At 45.6% G+C, this 10504-nt stretch overlaps 1 pseudogene; it reads left to right on the plus strand.

Moving 5' to 3' along the window:
• The first annotated feature begins 5121 nt into the window (after positions 1–5121).
• On the plus strand, positions 5122–8727 carry LOC102725741 (piezo-type mechanosensitive ion channel component 1-like; annotated as a pseudogene).
• Positions 8728–10504: the final 1777 nt, after the last annotated feature.

A 10504-nucleotide genomic window follows, 5' to 3' on the forward strand; every position in this document is an offset into this window, starting at 1 on the left:
TAAATAAATAAAATCTTTTAAATAAATAAATAAATAAATAAAAGTTGTTAAGTACCTCTTTCCCTCAGAAATAAGATAACTAAGTAATTTGTAAGTTATTATGTAAAAATTCAAGCTTTTAAAAAACACAGAGCCATTTTTGTGATGCTACTGGGTAAGGAATTCATTCTATTTCCTTTTGATTTCCCAGGAGGGATTTATTAGACAAATACCAAGTTTAAAAATTCATATACCTCAAGCACAAGTTCAAAAATTTAATTTCAGCACTATGAATACTTTAATTTCCTGGGACTAAAATTTTTAAAAATCAAAATCTAGACCCACTAACTTTAGCATGCATTCTAACAGTTTACCAAGCTCCGTATTTTGTTTCAGAACAGATCTAGTGGGCATTTCAACCCTTTGAGGTAATCTTCAGATTTGCATTAAATTCTTCTGGAAGATTCACACTTTTATAGTTGGGGAAAAAATTAATGACTTCTGTAAAGGATAGGAAAAAGTATTTATAATGGGATTGAGGGGCAGGAGCTTTGCAATTAAAAATACCATTTAAACATTTTACTTAAATCCAACCAAACTGAAGTGTCAGCGCAATTCTATTCGTTAATTTTGACATGATTTACTGAGTATAATCCCCTTAAGTCAGAAGCTGACCTCCACAGCATTCGAGCTTCCTGTGGGATCAAAAGGAATAATAAGAAACATGTTACTACTGTAAAATAAGCAAGTCTGGTGTTGTGCCGCAGGTTTGTTCCTATGTTGTCAAATAGACAAGCATGCAGCAAATACTCAGCAATAACAAAATAAATGTCCAGAGACCTTTTTCCAACCAACAAGCCGACAACTCAGCAACTTCAAACAGATTTTTTTTTTCTTTCAGAGCCAATTCACTTGCAGTGTAGGCTGATAAAGCAGTATTAATCTCCTGCTTTAAATCAAGTTTCTGTCACTGGGCTCCATTAATCTCCCCCCCTGTTATCAAGTGTCTCCATGGCAGGAAATTATATTTCTAAATTGAATTTTGTTCTGTTTCAATGTAGTAAGAAATATTTTCCAGACTACTAATAGGATGCATAAAGATTGTGACTCTGACAATACTGTTAGATAAATAAAAGCTATAAATTAAACCCACCTTCATTCACCAGCAAGCATAATAGCAAAATAGAAAGCATTGATTACCTGGAAAGAGTAATCAAATAAAAGATTTTAAATGAAAAGTGAGGTAGCAGATGGTTAACTTTTTAATTTACCTTTTTATAGCTATTGCCCATAAAGGAAAAAAGAAAAAAATCAATTCAATGAGTCTCCTGGTGTTAATAAAACACATATTGATTCTTAGTGCATATGCTTACTCTACAAGATGCTCAAACCTGGTTCTACCACTGGTAATGGAAGCAGATACTGTTTATGAGCACTTCAGTGGAGACAAATTTACAGTAAAGAAATGTCTCTAAGCTAGATTTATTATTAAAGAACAAAAGCTTATAACCACAAGTAACAAAGAGATTTCATTTTATGGTTAGAGATCCACTCATAGGAGGCCAGGACAATTCAGCCAAATCGCAGTTCAGTCACTGGAAGAGGTCTTCAAAATTATAGTCTCCCTTTTTGTCGGTGAACAATAATGATTTCAATAAGGTTTAGTTTTTTTTTCCATTGATATAAATTGCCATATACTGCCTCCCTTAACACGTCTAGATTCTCTTTGACAGTAAAAATTTGGAAAAAGTCTCTTCACTTGTTATTGAAAACATGGCCTCAAGGTGGTCCATTAACACTTCCCATGTTTAAAGAAGCATTGCATGAAAGAAGCTGTTCATTGTGCATCCATGTATGAGGCCTGTAGAACACATAATTAATGCTACCTATACCAAGATGCTTGAAGGATAAGTAGAATCTGACAAATGTACAAAGGAATGGGGGGGGCAGTTTTCCAGACAGAAGAGAGATGAATGGGTACTAGCACTTCTTTCCCACCCTCACCTACAGATCTTGACCTGAATAGATAAGATATATGGATCAAATCACTATAACTTCTTTAACTTCACATTTAGAATACTTCAAGCAGAATTACCATGGTGGCTTAAACCACTGTTACACATACTATCTTCATCAACTTCAGTGTTTTGAAGTTCCATTAAATTAAACATGTAAAGCTTATTCATAACAAATAAAAGAATAACAGTGTAACATCACAGAACTTAAAATTTACAAAAGTAAAACTAAGAATCTGATGAAAATTATAAAGAATACCTTCAAAATAATAAGCAAGTATTAACCAGAACTAGACAGCAAACCAAAATGGAATAGATTATGTTCAGAAGAAGAAATACAACATGTTCTTTTCATAAATAAAAGCAGGTAGTAAAAAGAGAAGTCAGCATTTGAAAAACATACATCCTCCTCTTTTACCCTCTGTGCGGATCTTACCTACATGTGTGAGAAAGAAAAAACTGCAGCATCACAAACAAGAGGTCGTAAGTCACATTCCTTAAGAATAACCAAGTGGTAATGGTAAGTTTGAAAAACTCTGAAGCTTATTTATTATTATTACTACTACTAATAATAATAATATAATTTTGACCAGAGTGCAGACTATAATATGCTCCTGGGAAGAATGGCAGCAAAAGAGAATGACAATCATTGTTTTTCTATATGCTGCAATTCGACAATGTATTTTGCATAAACCACAACACCAGATGTCTAGCCTCTGGACTTACTTTTTATCAGGAACCCATCTCATCAAGTGTGATGTACATTTCAAGTATTTCTACCATGCTCTGTTTAATACCAAAAGGTTTGGTGGGGTTCCACATGGAATTAATTTGTGATCCTAAAAGCCAACTCAGGACAGTCTCAATTTCAGGCTAAGTCCATCTGCCAAAATGTTGCTTCACACATGAAATGCACTTGCTAGTCACTAATTTTCAGAAGTGTCTCTTAGTCAACTACCCATATGTAAAACATATAGTTCAATTGTGATTCATTAAAGGGAAAAAATCTATATTGCCTAAACAAAGCACAAAACAGAAGTCACAAACAAAGGTGTAAAAGCACTTCAATTTTCCAGTAGAGAAATTCTTATACTGCATTTCTTAGAATTTTCCAGCAACACACATTCTCTCATGCTGAATGTTCATGATTTTCATTCTCACCATTAAATGGTCCCATTTTAAAAGGATCACCCTTCTTGGCAAAACATATTTAGATACCCAGTTGTGTTGGTTCAAAGGCTTCTAGTTCTAAATACTTATAGGTAGAAAAGAGAAGTGTTAGGAGTCTACTTCACCCTGGTTTTTCCTGAGATTTGAAAAAGACTGATCAACCACACAACAGAACATCAGGATGTGGCCAGAGGCTTTGTTCTTCAGCTGTGAGACAAAGTTTCCTCAGGAAGGAAATCTTAAGTAAGAAAGTTATCAGGAAACTAAGGACTATGCCAGTCATCTATAAAGAGCTCAAATACTTCAGAGAGCAAAATATTCAACCAAGTTCTTTTTCTATTTTTTTATTTTTTATTTTAGAGAAAAAGTGGGGGGAGGGGCAAGGGAGAGGGAGACAGAGTCTTAAGCAGACCCCACACTGAGCTCAGAGCCCAACTTGGGGCTCAATCTCATGACTCTGACTTCATGACCTGAGCTGAAACCAAGAGTCACTTAACTGACTGTGCCACCCAGGTGCCCCAAGTTCTTTTTTTAAACAGAGAAATCAAATCCCAAGTCCAGCCAAGGAGAAAAAGATCACAAGGGATATTCTATCTCTATCTCAAAAAAAAAAAAAAAAAAAAATGGCACTCACTCTCAATTTTTAAAATGTGAGTATCTTTAGTCACTTTCAAGTATAGCTTTATTTTTTTCCCCAAGTATAGCTTTAAATATATTGAGAGCTTTGCTTTGAATAATGGTGCTGGATTCTCCATGGTGTGTTTCCCAGGCCATTTTCCTTGAATGTCAAATTGCTCAGGAAGCTTCCTTAGGAAAGCCTTACTTCCAGAAGAACCAATCCTTAAAACTTGAGCTGAACAGAATAGAGGCTTGATTTTAAAGCATTTTGTCAAGTTCTAGCTGAATAGAAGGGACAACTCCCAGGGCTGTCTTTGAAGATCCAACTTTATAAGCAACTGGTTAATCAAAAGAAAGCTTAAAAAGGGAAGAAAGTTCATTGACATGGCTTCTTAATACCTATCTGGTTCCAAATAGTCAATATCTATATTAAAAGGCTAAAGCTAATAACTTTTTTCCTGTCTGTATCAGTCTTAAAATCTAGCAAGATCTACAATCTCCTAGAATTCTTTCAACTAAACTCTTCAGCAACATCACCAATCCACAGCTTGGAGGAGGGACAAAGCAGGATACAAAGAAACTAAAACAGCAGAGCCTCTCACCTTAACAGAGTTTTAAATTCATTGTTGCCATTTTAAAATTTGGATATTTCCCATAAATATCCAGATTTACGGCTTTTTTTTTTTTAATTGTAGGATCCAGCATCACTGGGCCCTCATTTCAGTCTGGCAATAATTGATTGGCCATGAGTAGCTACTGCTTAATCCATGGACCAAATAATCTCCAAAATCCTTCCAAGAACAAAATTCTGAGTGTACTTAGTTGTTAAACTTTTTTTCAAATAGCATTAACAAAATAGAATTCGTAAGTGTGAAGCTCAGAACACTTCTTCGAAGTGAAAGTGAATTTCAGAACTACGATTATTAAAAATGACAGGGAGGTTCCTCTTGTACTAAGCAGGATTACCATGGCAACAACACATTATCAGTAAGGTAAAACTAACCTATCCCATTATGGTCTAATCCCAGCTCACCTTTCCTACTAGTGAATGAACAATCCAATGCCTGGTGAATTCTGCTTCATAATGATAGGAAGAGACAACATCAAAGGATCATAAAGCAACATTGTTATGAACGCTTGGCCACCACAAGCCAGTTATCCTTGTGGTAACTCTTCTGACACTTCCTGCTTAAAACCCAAAAGATCAGAAGGATGCTGAGGGCCTGCTTTCATAATGTGTATTCATACTGAAAATCAAGATCAAGTGAGTGTTTGTCCTGCACCATGGGAGCTCACCTTCCTGAGCTCACCTTAGGACACCTGCATTACTGTTTGACAGGTGTACCACCCCAGGCCTTTGTGGCAGCCTGCCAGGCCCCACTGCCAATGTGCTTATTGAAGGACATTTGAGAAGGGCGGCCCACTCAGAGTACTCAATCATGGTGAACAAGGCCAAGAAGGCCATCTTTGTCCAGGTTCATCTCTCCAGACCCCCAACCTTGAACTGCAGCCTCTTAAAGACCTCTTCTAGGGCCTCAGAGGTCTTATAGTGAAGCTTCTGAATTTCACTCTCGAAGCTCTGCACACACCACCCCTTGGACCAGGGGTCCAAGGTGGCATGAGGGGTGAGGAAGAGCAACAGTGGAGCTAACCAAGGTGGACTGTGGCCCAGGGCCAGGCCAGGGCTCCTGCTGCCATGAAAGAGGAGGCCGCCCAGCACATGGTGCTCACAGGGCCGGACACAGAGGTGGACACCTACACCAGGCACAACCTGACTGGCCACAGCCCCATCCAGCAGCACCAGGCTGGCTGAGCCTAGAGAGATGTGGGCCCACCCCATCATGGACCAGCACTCTGTACAGGTGTGCCCTTATCACCATGATCATATGGAGCATCACCTGCCAAAGCCGGCTAGCCTTCATGTCTTCATGTTGCTGCTCTGGGCTTACCTCATCTGGACCACGTGTAGCTGCCACCGGCTGACCGTGCTTGGAGCACCTTCCATCCTGCTCTACAGACTGGCACTGTGTGGCCTATACTACATGTGGGCCACGGAGCAGTGTCCTGAGCTCCCCACCACCCTGGGAGCTGTCAGCCTGGCCATCTGGGGCTAGAGAACATCCACTACCTCTGCCGGAACCTCAGCGCCACAGTGCTGTACACTCTGACCTTCTGGCTCCTGCTACACCAGTTTGTCAAAGAGAAGCTACTGAAGGTGAAGGACCCCCTGCACCAATGGAGGTCACCATGGCAGACACAGAGCTCATGTGGATGCTGCTCCAGAGACTGGGAGAGCCAGTCACAGGGGTCTATCTGTGCCAACTACTGGATCTGCCTGTCTGCTGGCATGCTCATCGTGGTCAGCTTTGCCAACTGCCTCATCATCTGCAAGATCATCTACATGTTCACACGCAGGGTGTGGCGAGTGGGACCCCACTGGTGCAGCAGCAGGAGGAGGAAGAGTAGGTCTCCGGGGACAAGGGGCTGAGCACAGCTGGCTCCCACCAAGCCACACAAGTCCCAGAAGCCATAGCCAACAAGTGGGGCCTGGTGACCAGGCAGCTGCTGGACTTGGCCACCGGCTTCTGGGACTTTTGTGGTGTTCTTGTGATGCCTGCTGGAGCTGCATGTCTTCAAGCTGGTGGTCCTGTCTAGATGGCCCTGAAGGAGGTGTGGGTGATGAACCTCCTGCTGCCCTACTCCCACTTCTGGCCTCCTGCCAGTCCACCTTCTGGATCTGCATTATCATTATGTCCAAGAGGGTCTATCAAGATCTTCAGCCCCCATGAGTACTCCAGAAACTGTACTGAGCCCTTCCTCAATAGCACCAACTTGCAGACAGAGATCAATCAATTCTTGCTGTATCAGAGGCCCATCAATCCTGCTAACCGGTTTGGGGTATAGAAGGGCTTCCTGACCTGGGCTACATCCAGAATCCCCTACAGACCCTGCTGCTGGCATTTGAGGCCACCATATACCGATGCCAGGAAGATCTCCACCCATAGCACCTGCTGGCCCCACCAGCTGCCCAAGCTGTCTATATATGACAGCACTCTCCAGTGCCTGAACCAGGGCCTCTCAACTGCCTCAAATTCTTCTTCTACAAACTTGGACTGGTGATCTTCCTGATGGCCGTGCACACATTTGGGCTGTGCAGGAACTTCATGGTCATCCTGCATGGCTATCCTCACCCACCAGCACTCTAGGCTATTGCCAGCCTCTTCCTGATACTCTTACTGCTTTACCAGGACCTGCTATACCTTGGCATTCCTCCTGCCCTGTGCATAAACTACCTGTGGCCCTCAAGCAAGACCATCCTTGTGAACTCCACACTCAAGTGGCTGTCCCTACCCAATTTATTCAGGGCCCCCAACCCCACCAACCTCATAAGTGACTTCCCGCTGCTGCTCTGCACCTCCCAGCAGGAGCAGCTGCCCTCTCCCAGGCACACCCAGGAGTGGCTGACATCAATACTGACCACCCGGAACTTGTGGGGGGCGCCCCACTCCACGCCCAACTTTATCCCCCACAGGTCCTACCTTAACAGGCTGAAGGTGGCCATCTTCTGCTTGCTCTTCTTGTTGGTGTTGGTCAAGGGGGCTGCCCACATCAGCCCCTTCAAGCTGGGCTACCTACTGGCCCGCTTATACCTGCTGCTCTTCTGCACCAAGCTGCGGAAGAACACACGCGCCTGCTCCCGCCATGGGATGGCCTCATTCTCTACAGCTCACTGTCATCTTCGAGAACGTGCTCTTGTTCCTGTCCTGTGTGTTTGTGGAGCAGCTTCTGCTGGGCCATCCAACTTTTATTCAGCCTCGTATGCCGCATCAAGGGTGACCACGCCCCCAGGGAGCTGCTGGGCAGGGGCCAGGACTGCCGGCCGCGCGTGGAGGAGGCCAGGTCGTCCGGGACAGCCCCTCTCCCTGCTGCTGCCACGGCAGAACTGCATCTTCCTCAGCCACTACTACCAAGGCCGAGCCTGCAGGAGTTTTGCCCTCTACGGGGCTGCCCACCTCAAAAGCATCAACCTCCACCACAAAGCGCTGAAGTCCCTGGCGCAGCTGTGCCAAGCACAAGCAGCAACAGGCACGACACGGCGGGCGGTGGCCCTCCAGAGACCAGGAGCCAGGGCCGGGCAGTCCAGAGGACTTCTCCCTGCTGCAGTGACAGTGGTGCTGGCTGTGACTGGACCACGTCACAGTCACCCACTCCTGCCTGGGACCACTATCTGTTCGAGTCTGACGGTGAGGAGAAGAAGACCCAGCCCGAGGACCCCAGGCAGTGAGCACAGAGCGCCTTCCAGATGGCACAGCAGGGAGGGGGGACCAAGGTCCTGGCGGTGCTGAGGCGGCGGTGGCAGGAGCTGGCAGCCCAGCTGCCCACAGGAGGCGGCCTGCGGCCGGAGGCGGAGCCCGCGGAAGGCCGGGACGCAGCGAGAGCCGAGCCCGCGCTTCCTGTGCGTGGGGGGCCGTGTGCGGGTGGACGCGCGGACGCACTGGCTGCACGCCTGCCCCAGCGCCGCGAGCCACGTGCTGCGTGCGCAGTGGCGGCCATCTCCGCACCCGGGAGCTCCTCCCGAGGGGAGAGAGGCGCTGGCGCGGGCAGGACCGGCTCTAGGAGAGCTAAGCCCAGGCCACGCGGCAGGGCCCCTCGGAGGCCCGTGCTGCGCCAGGCACAGCCTCCAGCGAGCACGAGCAACAACGCAAGCAGTCCCCTCAGCACCGGCTGCAACACCCACAGCGGCAGCGAGGAGGTGGTGCCGAGCCCAGGACTTCCTGTGCGGCTCTGGGAGCTTCCAGCCAACACAGGCATCCGGTCACGCATGGCCTGTGCATCCCAGAGCTGGAGGAGGCCCAGCGGTTCACAACAGGGCAGGCCCGGGCACTGCGGCTGCTGCGGGCCGTGTACCAGTGTGCGGCCGCCCACTCGGAACGAAGAAGTTTGACTTCCTTCCCTGGAACAGTCACGCAGTGATGCGCCACTATGAGAACAAGCCCTACTTCGTTTCATGCCTGCTGGGCCTGAAGAAGACTGAAGGCTAGCTACATCAGGTATGACCTGGTGCGGCTCATGGCTCTCTTTGGGAGGGCCCAAAACCCAGAGGACCTGCAGGAGCAGAGGGAGGCAGATGCTTGGGGATAGAGGAGTCACCCCCAGGAGAGAGTGAGGGCAACTGGGCTCCACCTGCAGAGCTGCTTCTGTCTGTCCCTGGCCCTGTGTGTATATCCGCAGCAGGTGGCAGCTGGTCTGGCAGCTCGATGACCCACCACTCAAGGAAGCCAGCAAAACCCTGAGCCCACACATTCCCTCCAAAGCTAGATGCACATGTCGTGGCAGTCACCCTCCTCTGGGCTGTAGCTGCTTTATAGGGTTGGCTTCAGGCCTGTTGGGTGCAGAAATACACTTGGGGAAGAGATTGGGGATGATTACTGACCTGTCCGAGGTGCTGGCCAGCTTGCTGTCATTGCATCCTGCTGCTGGGGCACAGGTCCATGGTGTACTCCATGGTGCTGCATTTGGCCAAGTCCCTCTGGAAGTTCCAGGCTGGCTCTTCTCTGTGTGAGTAAAAAGCATTGTTCCATCCAGTGCTTGGTTATGTTGTGTTTTCCTTGGTGACTCTGACACCAGGATGCAGTGGACAGACGTGTTTGGACTCTTATCCTGGGTGGCTGGCAACTGTAATGATCTTTTCTATCCTGCATGTCCTTGGAGTCCCCCCCTGGCATTGATTACTGGTAACACAGTGTTCTACTGGACGGACTGCTAATGGATACCTGGGTTTCTTTTGGGTGATAAAATACTGTCTAAACTTAGATCATCATGATGGCTGCACAAGTCCACAAATACACTAATAAATGACATGGTAACAGTGTTCTTTGTCGATAAGAATTCACTTCAAACTCGCTAAAAGAGTCTTTCCTCTAACACTAGTTTCAGTACTCTATTTGCTGATCCACCAGAGATAGGTTGGATGTCAGCTTAATGTCATCTCAAGCCTCATTTTATCTACAACTAATGCAGGCTGGGAATGCAATGTCAGGCATTAAGCTTAAATTTCACTTAAATCAGATATTCCATTCGTTTTTTTAAAGATGGTTTAAATTTTAGCATACTGCTATTTTAGTCCTCTTGATAGTATTGTTTCTTCTATTAAATTACTAGGTCCATTCAGAAAGGGGGAAGGGAAAGATGTCTATATCCCCAAATACTTTCCATTGTTCAGCCCAGAAGATGGATCCATTTTACCCCAAGTCTAATGGTAGTGAATGTTGTATGAATGTGGAGCAGAGTGGTACCTCAAACATTGCTACTGACCTAGCAGTACATTGTTATTAAAAGCAGTACATAGTTGCTCTTAAAAGCAATGTACTCTTCCCTCCCTCCCATATACCTGCGGTCACTTTTGTTTGGCATGTATGCTCCATCACATTATTACAAAACTGTACCCCAGAGTACTGTTAACTCAGTTTTCTCTTTGTATCACTACATTCGATGTATTTTTCACATCAAGGTGTTTCTATAGACTGGACAGAGTTAGAGTTCAGCTTCTTCTAGCCAAAGTGTTTAAATTTGACTAGACAGCAGCAATTGCTTTTTAATCTAAGCAAACTGATCTGTCAAAGGCAATCAACTCAGGGAAGTTATTCCAGGAGGATCCTAATAATCCCGATGAATCACACTGCCCTATGTGAAACTCAGCTGCTGAACTCTTGACATAATGT

The sequence above is a fragment of the Leptonychotes weddellii genome, chromosome 8 (assembly GCF_054177405.1).
Source record: "Leptonychotes weddellii isolate Sample4059 chromosome 8, ASM5417740v2, whole genome shotgun sequence".
Lineage (NCBI taxonomy): Eukaryota > Metazoa > Chordata > Mammalia > Carnivora > Phocidae > Leptonychotes > Leptonychotes weddellii.